The sequence below is a fragment of the Strongylocentrotus purpuratus genome, unplaced genomic scaffold, assembly GCF_000002235.5.
Source record: "Strongylocentrotus purpuratus isolate Spur 01 unplaced genomic scaffold, Spur_5.0 spur5_scaffold_11, whole genome shotgun sequence".
NCBI classification, from domain to species: Eukaryota; Metazoa; Echinodermata; class Echinoidea; order Camarodonta; family Strongylocentrotidae; genus Strongylocentrotus; species Strongylocentrotus purpuratus.
Window position 1 is genome coordinate 18,560,082 of NW_022145596.1, and position 26,831 is coordinate 18,586,912.

Genomic DNA, 26,831 nt, shown 5'->3' on the forward strand with positions numbered 1-26,831 from the left:
GATATATTTGGATGCCCCTGTGGATGTATTATAAGCACTTAAACATTAGCCCCTAAAAAAACTCATGTTTTCGAAAAAAATTGAATATAAAAATTTACCGGTGCTCCCGGTAAATTTTGATAAATTTCAAATAGCGCCTATATGGCCGTACAATGGTAGCTGCGACCATGAAAATCTCAGAATATGTAGTTAGGATATATATTTTCCAAACAGGAATAGCTAATCGGTCGATTTTAGTCAAGAAACATTGTTTCATAGCTAAATTAATATCTTGACCTTGAGAGGGGGCTATACAACATTAAGAGTTTATTATTTATAATTTCATAACTTTAGACTCGATTTCAACCGCGACAACGATCAATGTATATTGTAGGAATGCATATGCTTCCAATATGTTAATTTGAACCAAATTCATGACCCCATACCAAAACTTTGTAATACCTTTAATGGTTTGTTGACACATAATGCAGGAAACCATGGCAATTTTTTAATAACCTGTAAATAATGGCAAGTGGGGATGAGAACAAAAGAACTGCATGTACTCGGTATAGATAATTTGAAGCATATTTTACGCTCGAGTCATTATCAAAGATAAAAAACAAAGAAAGGAAAAAAGAAGCAAGAAACAAAGTAAACAAATTGCTGCAGTTTATGATGTCTTATGTGAATGAGCATTTACATTTCAAATTGTAATACAATTACTTCTGTCTTTCTAAGCATTTTAAATGGTTATAAAAGGGTAAAAATGGGCTATATAATGAAATTTGTCAGTATGTAAAAATTAACAAATTGTGCTCTTTGCTACGTTATAGTTGCAGTATTATACTTTGTAACATGCCAAAGTATCATGCCAGACATATTTTGGGGATTTGGAAATTTTCAGAGTTGCATAGCCTCCATCTTTGGTTTTAAAACCATGTCTTGGGTCTGAAAAAATTATAGAGGGGCAACAAAACAGAAGTAAACTTTAAAGTTTACCATATGATTAAGAATTATGAGAAATGGTGCTGAAAGTGATTCAGGGAAAGCTATTTACCCTTTCTTCAAAAATAGATTCTGCCTGGGCTTTAGTCATAAAAACATAGAAATACTGTGTATGTGCTTTGGACAAATATATTTTGTGTGTCCTACAAAATCTTGTCTATCCATTTTAATATAGAAAATTTAAAAAAAATACTTGACTTTGTCAATTCCATTGAAGAGCAAGACTTGTAGATAGATTTTTAATTTGCTACTTATCAGATATCGTCGTATAGTATATTTAACAAGTATATAATGAAATAAAGTGGTCACACTTTAACCTGTGATGAATGCAAGAGGGAATGAAAGCAAGACTAATTTAAACCTTCACATTAAATTCTTACCCAAGTTGAATTCGTAAGTTATCAGTAAATTTGTTTTGTTTAATCCATCACATGTTGTTTGTTAACCCTCTCATCTCCTTTTCTTTCTTTCTTTCTTTGTTGTTGGAAGGGGGGGGGGGGTCATCCTTTTAAATCTGAATTCCTCCTTAGTTTTTATCATTAGTAAAAGCCGGTTATTTTCATGGATTGTGATCTCATTTAGAAAATAATTTACTAATGCATGTAGTAGTAGTTTGAATGAACTTGGGCAAATGCATTTGCTGCCGATGATTTTTTTTGAGAGTTTTTCTTTCATAATGATGCAAAATGTTTGTACAAAGGGTTGAAAGAAAATGTCATGATGTTCATGATGATTTTCAAATATTATATCCAAGCAAGATGAAGATACATGCTTTTGCAATATACATTTATTTATATGAAAACAATTATACTTGGTATTATATTTAATAAAGCAAAGAAAATAAGAATGCACAATTTTTATTTGTTGTCACTGTTCCTTTTTTTGATCCAGCGCTGGAAAATTTGCCACCCGGAACCCATGTCTGTACTCCATGTACTGTTCTATTGCAAAGATGACATCAATTGGCTATTTTTAATGCAATTGCTGTCCTCGTCTACATTTAACAACTAAATTATTTGTACTTCTTGTAAATTTAATGTATTATGAGTTTTTCGGGACTCAAGAAAATGTGGATTGGTTGAATTAGGGCCTTTGTTGCATACTCTTAGATGTAAGCTTTGATACATCATTCTCAAGAAACATAATTCATGGAAGGGGGGGGGGAGAAAAGAAAGAAGAACTTGGAAAGAGGGAGAATGTAAAGAATGAAGCAGGACAGGAAATACAGAGGAAAAAAGAGAGGAGAGAGACATATTTGCAGAGAAAAGAAATAGGTGACGAAGAAGAGAGAGAAGAGAGAGGGAGGGGAGAGGAAAGAAAGAAGAAGAAAGAGATTGAAAGAGAAAGTTGCAGAGTTAATAGATAGATGATGAAGGACAGAAAGAGGATAAGAGGTGTGGGAGAGAGAGAGGAAAGAAAGAAGAAGAAAAAGAGGGAGAATATAGAGAGCAAAGCAAGACGGAAATACAGAGGAAAGAAAGAGAGGGCGAGAGAGAGAGATAGAAAAAGACATATTTGCGGAGTTAAGAGATGGATGATGAAGGAGAGAGTGAGAGAAAAGAGAGGGAGTGGGGGGGGGGGGGGGGGGGGGGGGGGGGGGGGGAGAAAAGAAAGAAAAAGAGAGCTAGAGAGAGAGGGTGAGAGATATGGAAATTGGAAAGAGACTTAGATTGAGAGGAGAGATGGGGGGGGGGGTATGTACAAAAAAGGGATTTATAGCAGCTTACCACACATTAAAGAGAAACTCAGAACATTATATTTTGATACATCTTTTAATATTTATTCATATTTGTCCAGCTTTACAAGCTTACATAACCTGTCATAAACAATATAAAGAATCTTCTAAAGTTGAAAAGCAAAGCAAATTGCATACTGAGTGCATGATTCAGTTTTATATGGACATTAGTTGGGAGGTAAAAGAATACACAAAACCTCTCAGATACCATTAACAGAGCTCTTTTGATTCTAGTTATTGATGGTGAACCCTATCCCCTAAATAAGTAATTTGATTAGTAATTAAAAGCATTTAGCATTCCAAGAATTATCGTCCTGAAATCGTGTTACTCATTAGTATCAAAATGTTTGAAAACATGCCACCACTCGTAAAATCACATTTTCTTCATGATAATCTACACTTCATCGTTAAAAAGTAAACAAATTTGCAATGTATAATGAAAGTAGGTATACAAGGCTCCAAGAGTTCATATTATCATCTGCATTTAATGATTCTAGCCTCTGATTGGTCAAACTGTAGGAATAAAACTGTATACTGACAGCTGATGTCACAAATGAAGGATAACAGTTAAACAAAAGTTTGATTGATTGAAAGATGAAAATCAGAAGAATAAAAAGCAGAACAATTTCCCTGATTTGTTGGTCTTGCCCATTATCATGATCAATCAATTTAATACAGGGTTTTAGTTAAGTTGTTTTTTCCTTTTCTGTTTGTTTTTTGTTTTTTCTTCAATTTTCAAATGACAGTCACAAGTCAAGTGTATACCCTTTACTAGATTCACCTATGGATTACATTCAGTACATGTAGTCTCTAGTAGAGCCAGAAGGGCATTAACTCTCTGTGTATAATTCAGTTATTATTATTATTATTACTTATACCATGCTTTTTCCATGATAAATAAAATCATATTCCCATGATTACTGAATTGCATTGCCCAATAAAAATTACCATAACGAGTGACCAGGTTGTAACTTCCCATCCGCAAGAAAGAGCTGCAGACCCTTTATGAACTCACAGTTTCACTGCATTGACGTTTGCGATGTACATGTAGCAATTGTTCAGCACTGCATTATAGAGCAAGGTGTTTCCAAAGGGAACATCAAACGATGAACCCTGATGTGACGTAGAATAAAGTCCTCTTGGAAAATCCTCTTGCTCCTCTCCTAGAACGTCATTTTTCTCTCTCCTTCAAGCGTTTATATCTTGTTTACGTTATCTTGCACATGGTCATGACAATATAGGCCATTGCTTCAAAGTTCAAGTGTTTCTGTTCATAAACTGTTGACATTTGTCGGCAGAATTTCGAGATCTCACTTGGAGTCGGCTCGAGGCTTGAAAGGGTCGCTCCATACTCTCATGCCTGTAAAAAATAATGTAAAAGGTGGAGAATAAAAGAGATAAGCTTATAATTCTTGTAAAAAAGTGTACTAGCTCTAGTTCAGGTTTAATGTATGTAGACTTGTATAGATTGAGTCCACTGTGAAATAGAGCATAAGCGTCAAGTTTTTCATCCTGCAATTATCAGAGGTGAAAAGGGGCAATTATCAGAGGTGAAAAGGGGCATTTCTAAGTTCTAACACCTGAAAAGGGACATCCACCAGAGATGAAAAGGGGCACTTATTGGAAGGGCAAATGGCACCTCTTATAAAGAGGGGGCACCTCTCAGATTTGCATAGAGGCAATTATCAGAGGTAGCAGTAATCAGAGTGGTAAGGGGCGCTTATAAAAATGCAGAAGGGGCATGTATTTGAAAGAAAAAGGGGCACTTTTCCTATGTAAAAAGGGGCTTTTTGGGGGGTACTTGAAATAGCAGGGGGAATTTCATCATGTCATGAAACCAACTTTCCATCTTCATTTTGTGACTGGGTTATTCCATTTATCAACTTTGTCACAGAATGACAGTAACTTGTAGAGAATGAGGAGCATGACAATTGGCGCTCCATAAACCATGAGACTTGTCCTCTCCATCTGGTATTTTAGCTGAAGTGACAACTGCTCCGGGCTATATTTTGTCAAATTTACAGGTTAGTGACTTTAAATAATGATAATAATAATCATAAGTATTCCTAAAGCAAACTTTCTGAAACAGTAATCACTCAAGAATCAAGATGATAAAATGCAATATGATAACAATATTCAGTGTTATCTTAACAATGAAAATAAACAAACAACAATAATATCAGGCATGTAACATTAAGTTTCCTAATGGCTATGGGTAAAAAAGTGCTGCTAGATTCTCCTTTGAAAAATGTCAGGTTTAATAGGGTATTAGGTTAGACTTTAGAGCTTGGGTTAGGGTTAGGTACATGTATATTTTTTGGTCCAGGGTTAATGTTACAGATTCAGTGAGTGTAGGTTATTGACCGTGGGGCAATATAGTCTCCGGAACACGTGTCATAAAATCCTCCACCGCCCCCTCATACTTCTCGGATTTCAATTCAATTTCAAACATAAACATGTATTCTGCCATCGAACAAGCTAAGTGCCATATTCCGGTGGTATTTTCAAAAACATGATGCACTTCAAGGAGATTTTCTTTCATACATAATGTAATGCTCTTGTGAACTTACACCCACATAACAGGGAAAGAGATAGATGGAGTTATTAAATTCATAAAGGAAGAAACTTAAAGGAAAGATTTGTTACGAAACAAAAAGTGAAAGATCACTAGCAAACAAAAGTATTCCACCATTCAGTGGCATTGCATGGATCCAGCCATTGGGGGTACTGGTGTCATGAAGAGGGGAATGGGGGGGGGGGGGGCAGTCTCTTACATATTTAATTGGAGAACAAATTGTAAAAGAACAGGGCAATAGAGAAGGGTGAAGGTATGGAAGGGAGTCGATCATTTGCTTTCAAATTGCAATACCACTTTCTTTCATTTTCTTTCTCTTTTCTCTTTTTCGTGTCCTCAGCATTTGATGGAGGTGCATGCACTTCATAAACCTACCCCCCCCCCCCCTACCTCCAGAGTAACGAGCCACATTCTTAGTAGTAAAAGAAATGCCTAGAAAATTGAAAGAACTGACTAAATATTGAATTAATCTTCTTTCTAGGCAGAAATTTAGGTAAGTCCTTAGGGGAAAGGATTCAGGTACATGTATATAGAGCTTTACAGGTACATGATATTTGGAGGAAAAGGGGAAAGATTTGGACACTAGAAAGACTTGAAAGAAAGCAGGATAAATTTAGAAAAACTTTTGTTTGGTAAAAGATTAAAGAAGTACCAACATATTGAATGATTCTTTTTATGAAGGGGAATGAGAAAAGCAAACTCACTATAATCAATTACAGACAGAGAATTCTGTGAAATATTTGCTGAAAAATGCTGGAGAAACTAAGACCCCCAATAGATCATTGAATATTTATAGGGAAATAACATAAGAACAACAACAAAATAATCAATAACTCAACAGAAATGTCAGGAAATGAGACCAAAACAGAATGAATAATAGTCTTCCAGACATAGAATCCAGGGGAGTCTTTGCTAGGGAAATTAAAGAGAAGACAAAATATTCAATGATTCTTCAAGAACAGAATCAGAAAAGCAGACAAAATAATCAATGATTCTGTTAGGAAGGATATTCAGGGAAATATTTGAACAAAATAAAGTGGAAAAAAGAAAAAGAATCAGACAGGAAAAAAATAATCAATGATGACGGCAGAAAAAGATCGTACTGGAGTGTTGGCCAAAGGGTAGGGGCAGAATAGGTCGTATTCTAGGAGGATCTATACCTAGATGGAACCAAGAACGGTGTGAAAATATGAAACATTTGCATAGTGTTGACAGCAATGGGGAAAGTATGGTCTGTTTTTTCTAATGGGAATGTTCACACTCTTGATTCAAGCATTTTTGTTGTGATGTTGAATGTTGTATTGATGCATTTGGTTGAATCAATATCATCATGTATGCACATAATTAGATACATACGGTTGGGGAATTTCAATGCGACTGGCCCACTCAATCTCTATAAATCAACATGTAACTACATGTAAGTAACATGTATGTATTAACCAGCACTAAACCAAAATTAACCAGCCCTCTGGATAAATATCAAGCAGCCTATGAGAAAAACTTCCAAAACTCCCCATGGCAAGTCTAGTACCCCAGTCTATAAGATTTAAACACAGCTCATAACCAATTTAAAGCTGTTTTATGTACCTCAAACTTAAAGAGCCATTTCCTACAGAGAACAATTTTGTGGCACATGAAGAAATAAAATGCTTTCACATGCCCCCGCCCACCCCCCCCCCCCCCTGACACAAACACTTCCCATTCATGAATTTTCTCAAGTGACGCTGTTTGTTCAAATGGTGATAAGGGCTTGAGCAATATTCATGCAGCAGTACAAACCTACATTCAAGTACAGTAAAAACGTGTCGCCTATGGGGAAAGAGACAAAAGTGGCCACTGTAGGCAGGTTGTCTTTCTAGACAGGTTCTACAGCACAGATTTCTTTCTTGAGGGAGACAAAAGACATGGCCACTATACACAAGGTGGATATATAGAGATGTCGCCACCAAGACTTACCATACATACATGTAGTCCCTGATAGCAAGCACAATTATTAACAAAGATCAATTTATTAGAAAAACCATTTGACTATACAGGGGATTCAAAATGTTTGAAACCAAGATTGCACAATCGTGTCTTTTGTGGGGTGTGAATGCATTATTTGTGCATCTCTGGCCCTCATTCAGCTGGCATACTTAGTAGAATAATTCATCACCAATAGGCCTGTCTTCATCAGCTCGAGATTGCCAAATATCCCGCTATTTCAACTATCCCGATCGCAAATTATCCAGTTAGTTTGCGTCTTCATCAGCTGAAGTTAGCAATTAGCTGGATATTTGGTCGGGATAATCATCCCAAGATATCTTGGGATAGTTTGCAAAATATCCCACTATTTGGTCGGTACGTTTTCACCAGCCCGAAGACTCACACTATGTGTGAATGAACGCTTAGCAAAATATCTCAATGTCGAGTTTAAAGTTTCGAGGTCGAATCTCGAGCTGATGAAGACGCGATTTGTAACATTGGGATTATTTCCCGAATCAGAAATAGCGGTCTATTTGGCAATCTTGAGCTGATGAGGACAGGTCTAATCTTGCATTTGCCACCAACAGCGGCAACCAGGGGGATCAAGAGGAGATCGGACAGTGAAGGATCTATCCCATCATCCTCGGGGAGACCCTCATGCTCGCCGAGAGGATTCCCAGCACGAACGCTTTACCCGAGCATGCTGGGAATAACCAATGAAGGTAGATCATCCCCACAGACTTGTAAGCCATGTTTGCTTGACAAGCTTGCAAAACACCCTCAAGAAATATCCTCGAGAGGGAACGTCGATGGCTTCTTGTGATGCCTGTGTGAATCGTGATCAGATTACGTAATCCATTGCTGTAAGTAAGCAAAGCTAAAAATACACTTGAAGGGCTTAGGGCCATCTTGCCCCGAGTACTACGTACGTACTTACAAGTAAATGGTCTTAAAATTATCCTTCTTGACTGAGAGACGAGGGTTCCCTAACTAGGCCTCTAGGGTGAGTTAAACCTTGTGCCTTTTCAGATTCAAAAGAGGCCCACTTGTCTACCACACCTCACCAATTGGCAATTCTTTCACGTACGGTACATGAAACCTGCATCACCATCATTTGTTGATGCATAGAACATTTATCTTTTTTACATGGTGGCTCAGTGGTTAGAGCGCCCGCCTCATGAACAGGAGGTCGTGGGTTCGAACCCCAGCCGAGTCATACCAAAGACTTATAACAATGGGACCTTCTGCCTTCTAGCTAGGCACTCAGCATATTAGATTGGAGAAGGGTAGTTATGCAGGGCCCGCTGGAAGAGCAGTTTCATAACTGAAGTGGCTACCCTGGGTAAATAAAACATTATTATTATTATTATTTACCTAGAGCTTCCAAATATTTTTTCCTCCTTTTTTCCAAGCAGTGTAAAATTGATTGATGCACACCAATAAGTGCATTTGTCACTAACAAACATTAAACTGTCCAATATTCCAAGTAGGCTAAAGAAACTGTGAGGAGTTCAAAAACATTACGAAATTTCCAAGATAAGACACATAAACTTTGTGACGGAAATAACTGATGAAAGTTCTAACCCTCCTGAGAGAGCGCCAGATGATATGGGAGTGAGAGGAATAATTTGCTGTATAATTATTCTGTTACAAGAAGAATCCATTTCCATGAGCACCCTTTTATTCACATACTTCCGGCAAGAAGATGTGGAACGCATACCTTAAACGACTATTGAGCCTGGTAATGAGTTTTTTCAAGACGATTAAAGCCAACAATCACCGAATGACGGATTGCTGGCCTAATCAGAGTGAGCGAGCGGAAGGAGAAGAGACACAGACATTCATCTACATCTACATGTGCACAAGAGTGTGACAATCCCATTATTTTTCTGATGGATATCACTGAAATATGGATGCAACAAGAACATGACTAGAATCAAACACAGCTTTTATCTATCTTCAATGTCAGGATGTTTTATAGAATACAGCAGGGCCTGCTTGTAACTATAGGCCCATCAGACCTTACAAACAAAATAGGGGTAGCTAGATTTCAGATAAAATAGAAAAGCATGTTGGATGAGATATGAAATTTTCAAGATGAAAGTGCTACTTTCAATTCCTTAATACGCTCTGGAATATTATGAATGTAAACTTTACCTCCACACATATCAAAACTTAATACCAAGAGAAAGTATTCAAGTCACAATTACTTCAGAATAAATGTGAATATGGTATCAAATAGGACATTCACTTAAAGGAGAGGAAAATATGAAAACAGAGAGAGGGAGGGAGGGAGGGAGGTAGAGAGAGTGGAGAGGGAGAGAGAGGGGGAGAGAGAGGGAAAGAGGGGAGGGGAAAAAAGGGAGTGGTGGAGAGAGAGAAAGGGAGGAAGGGAGGAAGGGAGGGAGAGAGGGAGAGAGAGAGAGAGAGGGAAGGAGGGAGAGAGAGAGAGAGAGAGAGAGAGGCAGGTACAGGAAAAGTCAGAAAAAGAGAGGTATGGAAAGAGAAAAGAAGTGAGAAAACAAATATATTCCGTCCATGTGAACCTCACCACACCAAAGAGTTATTTCTTCTGTAACACCAACTTTGAACAAGCATGCTGATGTTGTTTGGAAGAGGTTGAGTGCTTGAAGAGCTTTCCAAAATACTTAAATGCAAATGGTGAAGGCAAGAGAGGGTTGGAAGAGGCAAAAGTCTTGAAATCTTGATTTCACAGGAGAGGAAAATGGAACCACAAGTGTAAAGCAGACACAGGTGCCTACTTCACACAAGAAGGTCACTAAGGTATAAATACATCCTCCAACCTTTAAAAAGAAGAAGGGAGGGAGACGTAACCTATTACAATAATCTCTTGGCCCTCCACGAAGTCAGCAAAGAGTCAAGAGCCTACTGCATGAAGCTGTCAAAGATGACGATTAGGGAATTCCCAATGCAAACGCAAGTTAGAGGTGAATACTGATACCGAATAGGTAAAAGCAGACAAGAATATAAAGACAACAGTATATTTGGTAAAACTCTAAAGCCCCAGTCCCATATAAAGCCGGACCAGCACGGACGAGCACGGACCACTCCGGACCATCCCGGACCATGGTCTGGGGTGATCCGGGATGGTCCGGGATGTTTTGTTCAAAAAAGTGTGATGCTTTTAAGCTACAGTCCCATATACGTCCCGGACCGTCCCGGACCATCCCGGACTCCATCCGGGGTGATCCGGGATTCGGTCCGTGTTGACACCGTGTTGGCACCGGGGTGGTCCTGGATGGTCCTGGATGGTCCTGGGCGGTCAATAACTCACTCCCGGACTGCCACGGATCAACACGGACCGCCCCGGCGCCACTACGGATGACCCCGGACCCAGCACGGTGGCTACACGGATCACCCCGGATCAAACTATTGTCCCGGACCGTCCCGGACCACCCCGGCAGTTTTTGACCGTCAAAAACATCCGGGGTCGACTCCCGGACCGCCCAGGACCATCCAGGACCATCCAGGACCATCCAGGACCATCCAGGACCACCCCGGTGCCAACACGGTGTCAACACGGACCGAATCCCGGATCACCCCGGATGGGGTCCGGGATGGTCCGGGACGGTCCGGGACGTATATGGGACTGTAGCTTAAAGCGGACGATTAGGGAATTCCCTAATAATGGAAGCACATGTAAAGCAGACACAGGTGCCTACTTCATACAAGAAGGTCACTAAGGTTATACATTCTCCTTTTAAAAGGAAGAAGAGAGGGAGAAGTAACCTTTTACAATAATCTCTTGGCCGGGTTGGCCCTCCATGAAGTAAGCAAAGAGTCAAGAGCCTACAGAGGCTGCTGTCTAAAGTTGATGATTAGGGAATTCCCAATGCAAACTCATGTTAGAGGTGAATACTGATACCGATTAGGTAAAAGCAGACAAGAATAAGACAACTGTATATTTGGTAAAACTCTGAAGTGGATGATTAGGGAATTTCCAATGCAACTCAAGTTAGAGGTGAATACTGATACCGCTTTGGGTAAAAGCCGACAAAAATAAGACAACTACTTTGTAAAACTTTGAGAATTAATGCAAATAGATTGTTCCAAAGTTGAGATGACTACCGGTGGATGGACTACACTGTTGAATTGGTCATGTGACTATGATAATTACACCCTTCAATTTTTTTCTTTCCAACTACTAATATCTCATAATAACAATTTTTTCAAACCCAGCTGCAAATTTTGACAGGTAACATAGCATCAAATGCTGTCACTTTTAGGAGCAGATTTAAAAAGCAAAAACAATGATAGCAAAAGTTTGTTCGTTGTTTGGTTAGTTTGTTGATTGTTTTGTATTGTTACCATTGATGAGGGCTGGAATCATTCAATTCTGCATCATGGCTCAAAATGAATTTAATACATGGAACCTTTAAAAAGCAACTAGAAAAAAAGAACTACAAACTAATGTGACTTGCAAGAGGTGATAAAGTGTTGCATGAGAGATAGTCCGAGCCCACAAGGGGCTGAAATGTTTTGGTCGAGCTACCTTAGAAGAGGAGACAACAGTCACCGAAAAGGCCGACTTTGCCAGACGCCCTACATCATGTCATGATCGTTAAAAAAAACAGCAGACGTCATAATCTAAAGTGGACTTGTGAAGTGAAATGTATGTTTCACATACATGTACATGTACATGTAGATGCCAAATAAAGTTAGCGGAAAGAAGTTTTATAAAAAGTTCAACTTTTCCTACAAACCCACGCTACAGCATCAGTTTAGTATTCAACAAAAGGAACATCTCAATGGTTTTAGCTTTACCAAAACAGCAAATTTAGACAATGTCTACTAAAAGCCTTTCTTTAGAATAACATGAATATGATATTTTTAAAGGAAACCTCACCCCAAGAAATAAGTTAGGTTATTCTGATAGATTTATTTCATTCTTGCCCATTAATCTACATGATTCCCTACCAAAGTGGATAAGAGACGGGCTGAGAGAGGCATAAAGCAAGAATAGTGTACAGTTCTTCAGCACGACATGGGCATTGCCATTTTCTTGACAATGTGAGGTACTATGCGAAGTCAATTAATCAAGGAAATATATTCAAATTTGTGGATGCTTGTGCATGTGTCATGCCAAAAGGCATTACATCATGCCAAGAATATCTTCATTAAACATCTCTTGTACACTTTTATAAGGAATGTATTACATGAAAGGGCAAGAATAGATATCATTTTTCAGAATATCTAATAATAACTATTATTCTTTGGGGTGAGGTTTCCTTTAATACACTGATCAGACATTAGTGTCTAACTACTTCGATCGTTGTAATTTACATATTTGTTTAAACAAAACTTCTTCTGTTTCAGTATGAACATTTAGTTCTTTATTGATTTCAAGATACCCAGTACTTGTTATGTATACTGTCCAATGTATACAACATGTGTTTTCCAGTACAAAATTTAACGAAAAACACATAATTTGCCCTTGTTTTGTTATTCATCTGTACAAATAAGTTTTCTTTCTTTTGGTGTAATATGATAGAAAGTATACCATGGTCTAAGAACTCTTGATCATATTTTAACATACTTTGGTTAAAAAAAGATGCGCAAAATTGTCACAGAAAGAAAAGAAAGTTGTCTTGAAAATAGGTTCTACAATCAATGGCAGTCGCAAGGCAGCCACAAATACTTTTCCACAACCGACCCCTTCCACTTCAACCGAAAATAGGGTTGAAGTAACTTTAAATTCCTTCGTTATTCAGCTCCCCTGAGCAATCTTAAGAGGCATCACTACCTAAATGCATTCCTACCCCTAAAGACATCTTTGCAAGTCCATTTTGTAAGTTCCTAAGGGCTGTTTTTCTTCTTCAAGAACATTTTCATGTGTGACCTGCATTTTAAGTATTTTCCCTTTTTCTCTGCTGTGAAGTATCTATCCCAAATCCCCGCCTCTTACTGTTTTTTTCTTCTGTTCTTTCGATCAGTCTGACATAGTTTTGGGGATTCTCTGCGTCCCCATTTTCTGATTGACCTCTTTTCTAATGCTGTGCTTGTTGTTTTTGCTTTTTACTCTCGTAAAATGTACATTTTCTTTAACTTTCTGTCTCTTTCTTCCCTTCTTCTACTCCCCCTCTATCTCTATCTCTCTCTCTCTCTCTTTCTCTCTCTCTGCCTCTAGTGTTTTTAATCATACTTTTTTAGCATGTGTACTGGTTTATAGCTAAAACAAACAAATAAGAAATGAGATTAAATACACTTTAATACATGTATGTATGTATGGATTGCTTTTTAAAATTTCATCCGAGTCATTGTCTTCTGAAATATGTATTAACATAACCTTTCAAAATTTACCAGTGCAAGATGTTAATAGAATGTTGGAAATAGGATGTGGAGAGAACAAAAATGTGACAAAAAATATTTTTTTCCTGATAAAATCGCCACTGAGTCCTGAGTTAAGTCCACCTTCTGAAAAAAAAGGACTCTGGTTGATTAGAGGACATTTGCAAAAGTGCCAAGAAAGGCATCATTTCATTTGACTAGAAAGTGTGCATTGTATGCAGGGACTTGAGTTGCTGATTGATAACTGACAATTACCAAAACTGATGAGCTGGTATGTATGGACTTCATAATGTAGATAATTTTAGAGCTCCATGTACCCATTATTGTATGCAGTGAATCAAGTTTTCTCCTAGTTGAAAAATGGTATTGCCATATTTGAAGATGGAGCAATGGAGGAGGGGGGGGGGGTGATTAGTCCCTTATGGCTGATATCTGACCCCCCCCCCCCCCCAAAAAAAAAAAAAAAAAGAGTTGTATTTGGCAATTACATGTAAGTAAGGGAATCATTTGTAAATACATATAAATGATGACAAAAAAATCATTTGTAAGTGGGGTGACCCCCTCCCCTGAACGCAAAACCAGGGCCCTCAAAATGTGATTTCCTATTAAAAGGATCAACCTACATGTATTGTAAGCCTCTCCTGAGGCTCATGTTTTAGGAGAATGGTAATGCATGTATTATGGAAACTAACACATGCTTATCTTGAAGATATAGCAGCTTTATATAATAAACTTTTTGCTATTTATCAATTTTCTATCCCCCTCCCCCCTTCGCCCTCTCTCTCTCTCTCTCTCCCCCTCTCTCTATCCCTCTCTCTCTCTCTCTCTCTCTATCTATCTATCTTTATTCCTATCTCACTTTCTGCCTCTATTTATCTATGAGTGTCATTTGGACGTTGTGGCAGATTAGTCTTGTGCTTCTTAACAAGTTATCCAATAAGAGTCTACGTACTACCAGGCCATTTTCATAATGGAACTGAATTTATAGTACATAAGGTTTTGTGAAGCGCGTTGATACGATTATTATTTCATTCACCTTTTAAGTAAACAAATCTAAATACTGGTAGTCAGAATTCAAACTGCATGTTCAATAGTGGTTGCCAGGTAGTACAAACATCATGACTTGTCTTACGTAACATCACACAAAAAATATTCAATTTGCATTCTGACTTTTGAAATACAATTTTTTGTAACAGGTGAATTAAATGATTGAAATCAAGGCATTTAAGTACAAATTTGGTTACGAAAGGTGAATTAAACAGGTGAATTAAACTGTTTGAAACAGGCGATTTGAGTGTAATGAGAGAACATCCATTCCTTTGAATGCATTAAAAAAAAGGTTTACCATAAAAAAATAGTTTATGCATTTCACAGGTGAGTGCCCTACAGAGTAATATGGGTATATGGGTCAGTGGGTATATCTCAAAAGTTGTACTACTCTGACATTACTATTTTCATCAAAATGCCGACCTCTGTTGGAGAATGGCTAGCAAGGAAATTGCACACTTTAAAGAGATTGTTTTTCTTGCTAAGTAATTAAATAGGAGTAATATCAAGATGCTTTTCACAGGCTTACAATTTGTAATAAGGCTGTCAACTTTTTTTTTGTTAGGTTTCATTTTCCTTTAATAGATCAGACCACAGGTGACATCATAAATAAAGAACCAATCCAAAACATTACAACAATGGAATAGTACAACATGAAGGAAGAACCCGGGGAGAAGGAAGAACCAATAGACAGTATGGAAGGGTGATCATGAGATACCAATGAGAACTAAACGATAGAACCATGATGTGAGTCGACAGGGAATGGAAATGGGATGGAATGAACTAGTCTTTGCAATGACAATGAGGGTGGTGTGTGAAGGTGCAGAGGGTAAAGGAGGTCATGAAAGTGCAATGAAAATGAGATGTAAGTCATAAGAGCATGGAAAGCAAAATGTGAAACCTCAAATAAAAAGCAAGGAATATCTACTACGAAATAGAACCGTTAAACTAACCTCCAGGTTGAACATCTTTCTGATTCACACCCTTTCTTGTTTCTCTTTGTACTTGCTCTGTAATAAAAAATGGGAGGAACAATGATACGGTTCAGTGCACTTCATATATGGCTTGATATACACATTCAGGCCTTAAATTAATCCAAGGCCACCAAGGCCATGGCCTTGGATGCCCCTTTGATTGGCCTCAATGCCCCTCTCATTGGCCTTGGAGATTTTTTGTGCCCTTTCCAATTCTTCCCATTAGTGCTGTAATATAGGAATGTGCCCTACAGAAAAGTGGCCTTGCCCTAAAAATGTTGCAATTTAAGGCCTGCACATTACTTCTCTTGAAAGAGATAAGTTGAGTTCTGGGCCCCATTTCACAAAACTTGTCATCAGCGGCAAATGACAGTTGTTGTTATAAGGTAGTGAAATCCTTGCTTCTGATTGGTTATCAGCAGACTTGTCACTAATTTTTGTCATTTGTCACTGAACAAAAGCTTTGTGAAACGGGTCCCTAGTCATGCAATTGTATTGTTAAAGAAACTGTGTGGAAGCGATTGGAAAAATGGATCTTGTAGTACATAGTATTGGTGAATACTGTGAGGTTTTGAATCATCAAAATGATCAGAAATTGGCCCAAACTTGCTAAAAATGTCACATGCACTGTAAAGAGAAATGTGTATGGTATGAGACTAAACAAACGTGAAAGTGTGGTCCCCAACCTATAGCTGCTTACTTGTCATATTTTGAATATGAGTACATTTGAAGAGCCATGAGGGGACTCTTTTCCTTTGTACTCTTTCACATGAACATTAAAATAATAATAATAATAAATAATGGGTTCTCGTATAGCGCTTATGTCAGTCAGATTTGACCCTCCTGGTGCTCACAAATCAGTTTTCAGGTATACCAGAACTCAACCTTCTCATTAAGGATATAAAAGTCATGATAGTATTTGAATTTTGGACTATTCAAACAACAACAACGACAAAAAGTTTCCTTTTCCAAACCTATTGTCATAATGGCGGATCAAGAATACTGAGAAGTAAGAATGAGTCAGAAGAGCTGAGGTATTTTTTGAAGGTTAATCATGACTGTACCATTGACCAGTGATGGCCTGGTGGTAGAGTCGCTGCCCGGCAAGCAGTAGATGAGAGGTTCAAATCCCGCTTGATTCAAGATTTGTTGTGACTTGTTTTCAATTACAAGATAGAGAATGCGATCTTTATATACTGGGTGCAAGCCGAAAATTTCTTTTCAACAAAATTTTCCTTTTTGAAACATTACTAATTTCTGCCTGAGCTACATAATACATAAAGACGTCTCATTCATTTCCTGGCAATTAAGAAAAGAAAAGTAAAATATTCAATTCAAGTACTCAGATGGTCTACATGAACACAAACCTAGCAGCGCTCTAAAGTAAAAGCAAAAGAATCTTAAAGCCCCTCTGCACTAGTTTGGCCAGGAGGGATTAGACCTACCTGCTAGGTCACTGGCAGGTGGTTATCTCATCAAATCAGCTCTCAATTAAAACATAAGAAAAAGGGCATCATGGGGGATCGACGGGTACCGCTTAGCCATTATTGGCTGTATAGAGGGCGCAAGTAGCTATGATTAGTGTAGAGGGGCTTTTATATCATGAAAAAATCAAGTGTGATTAGGTATAACTTGATTCTGGTTCCTTATTTGTTTCCTTTTCACTTTCTGATATCCATATTTCACTAACAGTAATACCATATTTAAAATCCTCAAATTTATTTAAATTAGCCATTAAGGGCATTGATGTAAATGGCTACTCCATACAAAAATAAGAGCCAATAAAATGTATACTTACTCCACGATGATGAGTTCATCATTGGAGAGATGACAATGGGGTACAGCGCAATGCCTATACATCCCACAAACCCTGCGATTATGAGGGAGTTTCTTCCTCGAAGCATGATGACTGCCGCTTCCTGTACTTGGGTGAAGTTTTCTTCTCAGTTGCTCTCCCACAGACTGCCAGTGATGTATTGATTACTGTTATTATCTGAGAGAGAAAAAGAGAGAGATGATAGTATAATTTTCAATCTGCGAGTTGAAGGTGGGTGGGGGGGGTGGGGGTGGGTAAGACCTTCTTACTACATTACTACTAGCTTTTCAAACTGCTAATGCTTGTCGACCACTAGAAGCTCACACTGCTCAGAAAAAGGTATGGAGATGCTATATTTGAGTGTTCTAATCAGCTCCTCATGTATGAGCACTCGCATGTTCACTGTGCCAGTGGCGTGATATTAGCGCACCAAAATTTAGCATACCGTATCACAACACTACCCATTCAACAGCCTATTCTCAAACCAAAAGGTAAGAGGTCAAAGCTATTATCATGTTATTCACACTTTTATCATACTCCACAGGCACAGCACCATGCCAAAAAGAGAGCAAAGTACTGTAGCTGTTGAATTTTGTACCCTTTTATCGTTTCTGAATTGCGAGATTGTGGAGTTCTTTGGATAATTTGAAATGGGACTTGGGGTATCTGGAAGAGGCAATGTAGAACCCGAGGGTTTGTTTAGACGTGCACATCACTCTTTACGGAGGCAAATTGTTGGCAATTAAGGCTAAGTTCATCAATAGCATATGAAGAAAATTTGGGCCTTTCATTTCCATGGACTTATAAAGAGGTGATTCAAGTTATGATTGACTTGTCCGACTCTTGTGCAAGGTTTACTGCAATTATTTTACTTGAACCTTTAAGGTAAAGACCAGTTATGGTCATGCGATTGCATTGTGAAAGAAACGCTGTGGAATCGATCAGAAAAAGTTGATCATCTAGCATATAAGTATTGGTGTGTACTACAAGGTTCTGGAATCATCAAAATGATAAGAAATTTGGCCCAGTCTATGTAAAGTTACAAGCACTGTACACAGAAAAATGTATATGGGACTACGCACACGTGCGCGACACGTGCGTTTTTATCCTCACACACCAATAGATAAACTAATTTACCAAATATATCAATTAGTAGTCGGTTTCCCGGCAACATTTTTATCATCATGTATCAGTCAAAACATGCTCTTTCACATGATTGGTAATAGATCTACGAGGTTCCATTTCATTTTTTAAATTGGGGCGTTTCCAATAAAAAATGGAGATTAAAAAAAACACAATTGATTTGAGCACAGATTTATACAGTAGTGTTTGAAGTGTTGAGAATCAATAGCACAGCTTTTAATACACAGCCAGGATAGTAATGCAGCTATGTGTGGGAGAGTTCCGGTGAGCGAGATAGCGAGAAGCGCCGTCAGATACTGTTTCATCATCATTCACACAACACGATTATGCAAACAAGACAAATTTCCTAACGTACGGGACTGCTACAAAAAAGACCTGATTTTGTAAGCGCGTTTCTCGGGTAAAATTCAAGTTGTTCACAGTATCAAAATAACACCACTCATTATTCATCATCACAACACTTTACAAAAAACTTTAAATCCCATTATACAGTGTAAAAATACAAAATAATCTTACTTTCGCGATCGACAACCTCAGTTCGGCATTTGCAGATTACATAATCACCCCACTTCTTGTTATGAAGTTTGCTTTTAGCGCCAGCTGCGTTCATGAAGACCACAACCTGATTTTATTTTTGGAGGGGATCGTTTTTTGTGTCATTTGTTTTGTTATGTTGTTGTATTGTTTCATCATTAATTTCACTTCTTTTTTAATCAATATTGCTGGTCTCCCCCTGTTTAACAGTGTTCAGAAATATCCAACGAGTATGTTTTTTTCTTCTCTCTTTCTTTCTCTTAAATTGCGCTGATACTTTGTGTGGCCCTCATACCGGGGGGGGGGGGGGATACTCAGATTTGGTTTGGACAGGGGTGTGCCGCTCAAGCCTCGAAACCCCTACCCATTATTAGGGGTCATTTTTCTCAACAAAAAAAACACCCATTTCCCACATTTTGGGGGGTATTTTCCATGCAAACACCCATTTTTTTGTTGCAAATTTAGGAAATTTTGAAAAAACGGACCCATTTTTAATGGTATTTTTGGTAACAAATGAGTGGGACCCATGAATAGAGATTTTTTGTGAAAAGTGACCCATTAGAGCGGCACACCCCAATATGTGAGTACCCCCCCCCTCCCCCGGGCCCTCATCTATATCATTGTTTTATTTCTCTACTTCATGATCAGGCTCCATGGAGAAAACTGTATCCTAGATATGTGATTCTTGTCGTAGGCCTACTCATAAGTTTTGTATCCGGTATTGAAAGCAGAAAATTCCCCTTGCAAACCACTGAGGTCGCTCAGTAAAAAAAGCTTTCAAGTCGGACGACCCCAAGCAAAACTGTTGGCCCATAATTTATAATTCATGCTAGCGTCGGTCGCGTAATGGTGAGATTTAAAATGCATTGGACTTTAATTGTTCGCACTAAGCTATCAGTAATTTCGTAAATTTGGTAATTACAGTAATTTCGAAAGTCGATTGGCATAATTAATGATCCTCGTTAATGTTGTTTCCTCAGCAAAATTATAACAATACATAACAATTCACATTATTAAGAATGTTTAAATGTCGTCACTACCGGAACGATCTTTGAACAAGTTCTTCTTCTGTTAGGAGGCGTGTGTGGGATGCATTATGGTATCCACTTTCTCCATTTCCCATGTTTCTCCCATTCCGACGGGCCAACAAATCCCGGTCGCCGTTCCATATCCATTAGGTTTTAGATAAGAGGATACTGGTTCGATTGAAATCACATCAGCCCCAACCCGAATCCTATCTATTTTGCACCGATGCGTCGAATCTATACCCAAATGACATGTCTTGTGATGAAATCGTCGCGAGGGAATTGCACTTTCCGTTTAAAAAAACAGAGAACTGTCGATTTTGTTATCGACGTGTTTTTAATGTAAAAGCCGTCTGAAACGACCATGTTCGGAATTCGTGCAAGCAGCCGACAAACGCCGTATCTTGCGGTTGTATTCGTTTTATTTAAAAGTTTATCGATTTGTCCTGGTTTTGGTTGTGTCTAAAACTTATTTCTGTCTGCTTTGGGAAGACTGACGTGTATGTTCCTATGTTATTTCACCTGGGAACACAAAACACAGATAGACGTATGAAAAAGTAAAAACTACTCAAATAGATAATCAGGTAATGGTTTAATGTTGTGTCGGTACAAGGCCGTCGCTAAAGGGGAGGGAAAGAGGAGGAGGGGAGGGGGTGGTGGTGGGGGGGGGGGGGGGGGGTAACGGTCTTTTATTCACATAAATGTGAGGGAGTGTAACGATCACTTAAGCGAGATTAGCTTAAAAGAGTGTTGTTTTTCCTCTTACAATAAGGAAACTAAACTTAATTATCAATACTATTATAAAAAGAGTTCAATCCCCTTTCTATTTTCCTCCTCCCCCTTCTTGACATATTTTTTCATTTGATGAAAGGGGCTCCCAAACTTCCCCCAGTGCTGCAAATCTAAGAAAACAATTTTTTTAAATTTTGAATCATTATTAGGTTATACAACTTTGGTTCACACCCTAAAACGTGGTTAAATCGGCCCAAACACGAGTCAGTATGAAGGGGGTACACTGTCCCAACCCCTGTATCATTCTCTAGCGACGAACCGGATACAAGTCGTGACCCACTTACATTATTAAAGCGCTTTAATGTCAGCGACAGAGGGAATAATCCCGAGAAGGCAAAACGATTGACATACTGTTCCGAAACTTTACCCCCTAAAAAAACCACAGAGTTGTTGCCTCTGTAGGAAAATTCTATCAGTATTCGAGACTTCCATGACCGCAACTGGGACACTAATGCACTAATGGAACATAACATGAGGCCTATAATCATGTTAGGTAAGGAAACGAAAGAAACTTAGATAAACGGGACTGTTATTATTGTGAGGGAAGAAAGTGAGGGGGTATATTCTTCCGATGGAAAAAAGGGAAATGATTGAAAATTGTTTCTATCTGTAGAAAGGTACTGGTGAGCGGCAGGGAAGGGGATCGAAGGACAGTGGGGTTGTGAGTGACACAGGATGCATAATGCTCCCGAACAAATGTCAATTAAAAAGGGAGAAAGAGGGTGGGGAGGGGGACATAGAACACATACGTACACGCACACACGCACGCTTACACACGAACAACAACAACAACTACAACTACTACAACATTACTACTACTACTCGTCTACTACTATTATACTTCTACTACTACTACTACTAGGATATTACTACTACCAATATTATACTGGTGCTGATACTACTACTACTACTACTACTACTACTACTACTACTACTACTACTACTATACTACTACTACACCAACTACTACTACTTCTAATATATACTACTACTAATTCTGCTTAACTACTCACTACTACTACTACTACCAGGGGTGGCGGTACCGGGGGGACGGGGGGGGGAGGGACACGTCCCCCTCCCGGGAAATTGGTAAAAGTGAGAGGGGAAAAATGTATAGCAAATACTGACTAATGACTGCAACACACTTTTAGGCTCTGGAGGGCCCGAGAGTGTAGCATTTAGACTAATACAAATGCAAAAATCTTCTCGCTCGGTCGCTACGCTCCCTCGCATAATATCCTTTAAAATGAACAAGTAAATATTGTTTTAAAATCTCGCATTTCATCCCCCGGTCATGGAAAGAAATCGCCGCCCCTGAATACTACTATACTACTCAGGCGCGGATCCAGGATTTCTTAGGGGAGGGGGCCCAAATTTTTTTTTTTTTTTGCTCCCGAAAATTTGAAAATCGCGCCGGCCTGAAAGTCGCTCAGTGGGGGGGGGGGGGGGGGGGGGAGGGGGGGAGGGGGGGGGGGGGTACAGAGCACAATTTTTTTTTTTTTTTTGCTCCCGAAAATTTGAAAAACGCGCCGGCCAAAAATTCGCTCAGTGGGGGGGGGGGGGGGGGGGGGGGGGGGGGGGGGGGGGGGGGGGGTAGTGAGCACATTTTTTTTTTTTTTGATCCTCAAAAAAAATTTCAATTTGCACCCCCCCCCCTTGAGCGCCAGGGGGGGGGGGGCCCAACCCCCAAAAAAGGTAAAAATCACGTGATTTTACATGATTTTTTTCTCAAGGGGGGGGGGGGGGGTCCGGGCCCCCGGGGCCCCCCCCCCTGGATCCGCCACTGATACTACTAATACCTTTTCTACTATGACCCTCTCCGAAGTGTTGATTTGCGTAATTATTCCCAAGTATCAACATCGCCCCTCCAATGCTGCAAATTCCCACTTTGTGTCTGGATGTGGTGTGACAGCTAGCTTTTAAGCTGTTTATTGTCTTAATTAGCATAGTATCTTTTTATTTCTTCAAAATATGAAGGCAAGTAAAAGTTCACCAACAAACAAAATAACGCAAAATAACATAGGGCAATGTTTGCTATTATGCTTGAACATGAACCAAACAACTGAACAAAATAATGGTAATCTGGGCTGCGTGGGTGCATGCCGGAAGACCTGCCGCTGAATCTAAATCATCAGATCATTTTCTGCAAAGGCATAAGAAAAATGAGACTTCGTTTTGTGAAACTCGAGTTTCTATCGAGATTAAACCCCGTGTCGAGTTGAAGATCTATAGAATATATAAAACATTATCCTGATTGTGCTGTCTGTATTAATATCAAGATATCTGTTCTGCCTACAGTGAGCCGCTTTATTTAAAATATCGATTATCTTTATGCAGATTGAGCAGGTCAACACCTTCTCTTCGCTAAAATCCCTGGAGGGGGCAAGCAAAACGGGTTACGTACCCCTAAAGAGCCCACCTCACAGACAATGGGGGTAAAGAGAGGCATCCGTAGGACCATAAACCTCTAATCATGATTATGGCTGGGGGCTAACCATGCACCTGTCTTTCGTTGCTCATCATTACCACAAACCATAGTCTATAATCAGCAACATTCGGTTTGAGAGGAGCATAACAAAATGGGATTTGGGGCATCGTCTATAAGCTTTCTCACCGGTGTACATCTTCTCATTAGAAAACTTCTTTAGAACTTTTAGTTGATATACCCTCCCTAAATTATTAAAGCATTAGTTATGCATCTAACGATTTAATGTGATTCATAATCCTTATTTCATCCACTTAGTAAACGTGTAACCCCCCCCCCCCCTCCCCCACCTCCGTGCCAATACCCACCTAATAGTTAGCGTAGCAAAGCTACGCCTCCGCTTTTGATAGAGACTGGCGACTAACATTTAGACGTACGTTCATTGAAAGTGGGTAAAAAACTTTGGGATTTATTGCCTCTATGATTGTGATAAATTCAGTTAAGGCGTTTACTGTGTCACATCAAAATAAGAATGTTAGTAGTGGAGTAATTTCATAGTCCCGGTTTCTCAGATGTGTCACCGTTTTTGATGAAAAAAATCACTGGAGCTGAATACTTTATTGAATAACATTTCTTGAAAAAGAAAAGAATACGTTTTTATCACTGTAAAAAGTATCGATGTTTCATTGGGAATTACTGGAGCGTTATATTTATCGACTCATCATGGGTGATGACGATATATAAAACGCCATCAAACATCATCGTAAGCGTAATTCCAAAGGGATCAACTTTATACCCAGTATAGTTTTTGTATCTGTACAGAAATTATGGTTCCACAAAGTCATGTCGATATTGAGGAAGCTGTGGAAATCGAAGCCCTGCCTCCCCAATGAAAATTCATGAATTTGGTTAGACGTTCCTTCCATAATGCATGGAGTCTGTGGCCTCTCCCTTTAGATTACATTATAACAATAATGAATCTTCACCTTATTGTATTGTAGACCTACTTTTTCTATTCTACTTATAGCTACTTGCGCCCTCTATATAGCAAACAATGCCTAATCGGTGCCTGTTGGTTCCCGATGATTCCCTTTTTCTTATGTTAATTGAGGGCTGATTTGATGAGATAACCACCTGCAGGGAGGTCTAGCCCCTGGCCAAACTAGTACAGACGGGCTTTAAGAGAAGTACCACCGTCATGTGACCCATCACGTGGTATAATAATAATAATAATAATAATAATAGCCTAATAGTCCACTCCAATTTTATTAAACCGAAACGGAAATTCTTTTTGCCCAATTGATCGTGAGCCCGGCAGCCACTGAGCAGCGCCAGATCGACCTCAGTTTAAAGGAAAATGTGCCCCTTTTCATATCTGATAACAGTTTCTGTTGGTGGTACTGCTGTTAATGCCTGCCAGAAATATCTAAAAATAAATAAGCACCTGAAATTGTGATCCTTATGACCCTTTCTACAGAGAATTCTCCCCTCTTTTTGTTGATGAGATTTCTAGATCCTTGAACCGAGGACCTTGCATAAAGCATCGCTGTTTGTAGAGACGCCCTTCTTGTAAATAGGCTTTATTCATATCCATTAACCGCCCATCTTCTTTAGCTGAGTGTGTGGACACCTGCGACCGAGGTGAGATACCTGCACTTATCGCATGCGGCAAGGGCGTATCCAGGTTTTTTTTAACAGCCCCACCCCCCCCCCCCTCGCTTCGCCAATGGCTTGCGGTATCTTACTCTCTTAAAAACAGAGTGAATTTTCACTCTATTTTCACTTTCTTGGGAGTGACGTCCGTGATCACTTGTTTAGGAGTGAAAATCGATTGATTTTAGAGTGCTCTCTAAGAAGAAAAGAGTGAATGTTCACTCCATTTTCACTACATTTTCACTCTCCAGAGGAGTGACGTCCGTGATCACTCGATTTTTTTTTAGAGAGTAGAGATCCTCTAAATGTGATTGTTATGTATTGGAAACAGTGCGTTACTGTGATTATCTCAATCTTTCTAAAACCATGTAAAATCGATTTTGTTTTTTTTCCGTCTCCCTTTTTATTGATCAAGCTCTACACAATGCTGCTCCCACACCATAAATGCCAATTCAATATACGACTTCTGGCGGTGCCTGGGCCAAAGACTGGAATGTGTAAGCCATGTTTTTGCACGCCATGTTTTTGCACCCTGGCATCAAGAAAGAGATATGTAAGAGATCTATGTAATTTCTTTATTTTCTACACCAAGTGCTCTACACTTCGATAATTATTGGTAGATGTCAATGGATCAAAGGACCTTTCGAATAAAGCGCTGCTATTAAAAGCTGCAACTACAAAAAGGGGGAAAGAAACTAAAGAAAGAAAGAACGAAAGGAAAAGGACCACAAAATAAATGGATAAGAAATATAAAATTTTTTAAAAAACGCACAACAATCCTTTGGCGCAGTTTTGTATTAAACACGAGATTCTGTTTCGATGAAAGTTTCAAATTGTTTATGATCGTAACATTTATTTCTTTATTATTACTTTTTTGGCAAGTTAAAGACCGGAGAGAATACGATGGAGAAGGAGGGGAATGGGGGGGGGGGGGGAGGAGGGGTGGACAACGACTGACGGGGTGGAATTATTGGATTTCCCCTTCTAGATTGGATTGCAAGGAAGCATGGAAAATCGTTGGCTGGTTATTTTCAATCGCAATAATAGGGAATTGGGTCATGCACCCCTCATATCACTTTTGGGTCGTGTTGCATTAAAAACGCCGTAGTGCATTGTGTTTATTATACCATGGCAGTGTATAGACCAATGTAGAAGGGATGACAAATCAGTAATCTGATATGCATTCTCTCTCTCTCTCTCTCCCCCTCTCACTCTCTCTCTCTCTCTCTTCTCTCTCTCTCTCTCTCTCTCTCTCTCTCTGGTGCTCTGCTGTACAGCAGAATTTGAACATGAAAAACACGCCATTTTTCCTGTCTTGAGCTCTCCTTTTCCCTCATTTTGGGGTATGTATACTTTGCTATGATACCGTCCAACATCATAATTCCTTTCCTTCCCCCCCCCCCCCGGTCTTTTCCCTTCCACCCTTCCCTCAGTTATATCTCTCAGGGGTCCACCATGCCGAAGTATATGCCCGGTCTATTTCTTCTATCTCTTTTTCCATGTTGCTACCAACTTTCGCTTCCTCCCCTATACTCTCTCTAAAACTTCATCACTTGTCACTTTATCCACCCGACTTATCTTTGCCATCTACCTTCACAGGTAGCCACATTTTAAAACCATCCAAACTTTTGATGTCTGCTGTTTTCAGAGTCCATGGCTCTGATCCATAGAGCAGCGCGCTCCAAACCAAAGTTTTCGTGATTCTTTTCCTTAGATACAGGTTGAATTTTTTTTGGGTGGAAATATGACGCTTACGGAAGGATTCTTTTGCAATTGCCTTTTTGATCTGTACTTCCTTTTCACAAAAGAACAAGTACAAAACAAAAATAACGAAAGGAAGTGAAAAATTGCAGA

At 39.1% G+C, this 26,831-nt stretch overlaps 1 long non-coding RNA gene across 2 annotated transcripts; it reads right to left on the minus strand.

Annotated features, from left to right (window-relative positions):
* Positions 1-2,742: 2,742 nt before the first annotated feature.
* LOC105440227 lies at positions 2,743-19,122 on the minus strand. 2 transcript variants are annotated; one of them, XR_004063396.1, is made up of 4 exons: positions 19,065-19,122; positions 17,388-17,551; positions 15,569-15,625; positions 2,743-4,079 (listed from the first exon to the last, which is right to left on the minus strand). It is a non-coding gene; the product is annotated as an uncharacterized LOC105440227 (long non-coding RNA). The 2 variants fall into 2 exon arrangements; XR_004063395.1 differs by having other exon boundaries at positions 17,388-17,582.
* Positions 19,123-26,831: the final 7,709 nt, after the last annotated feature.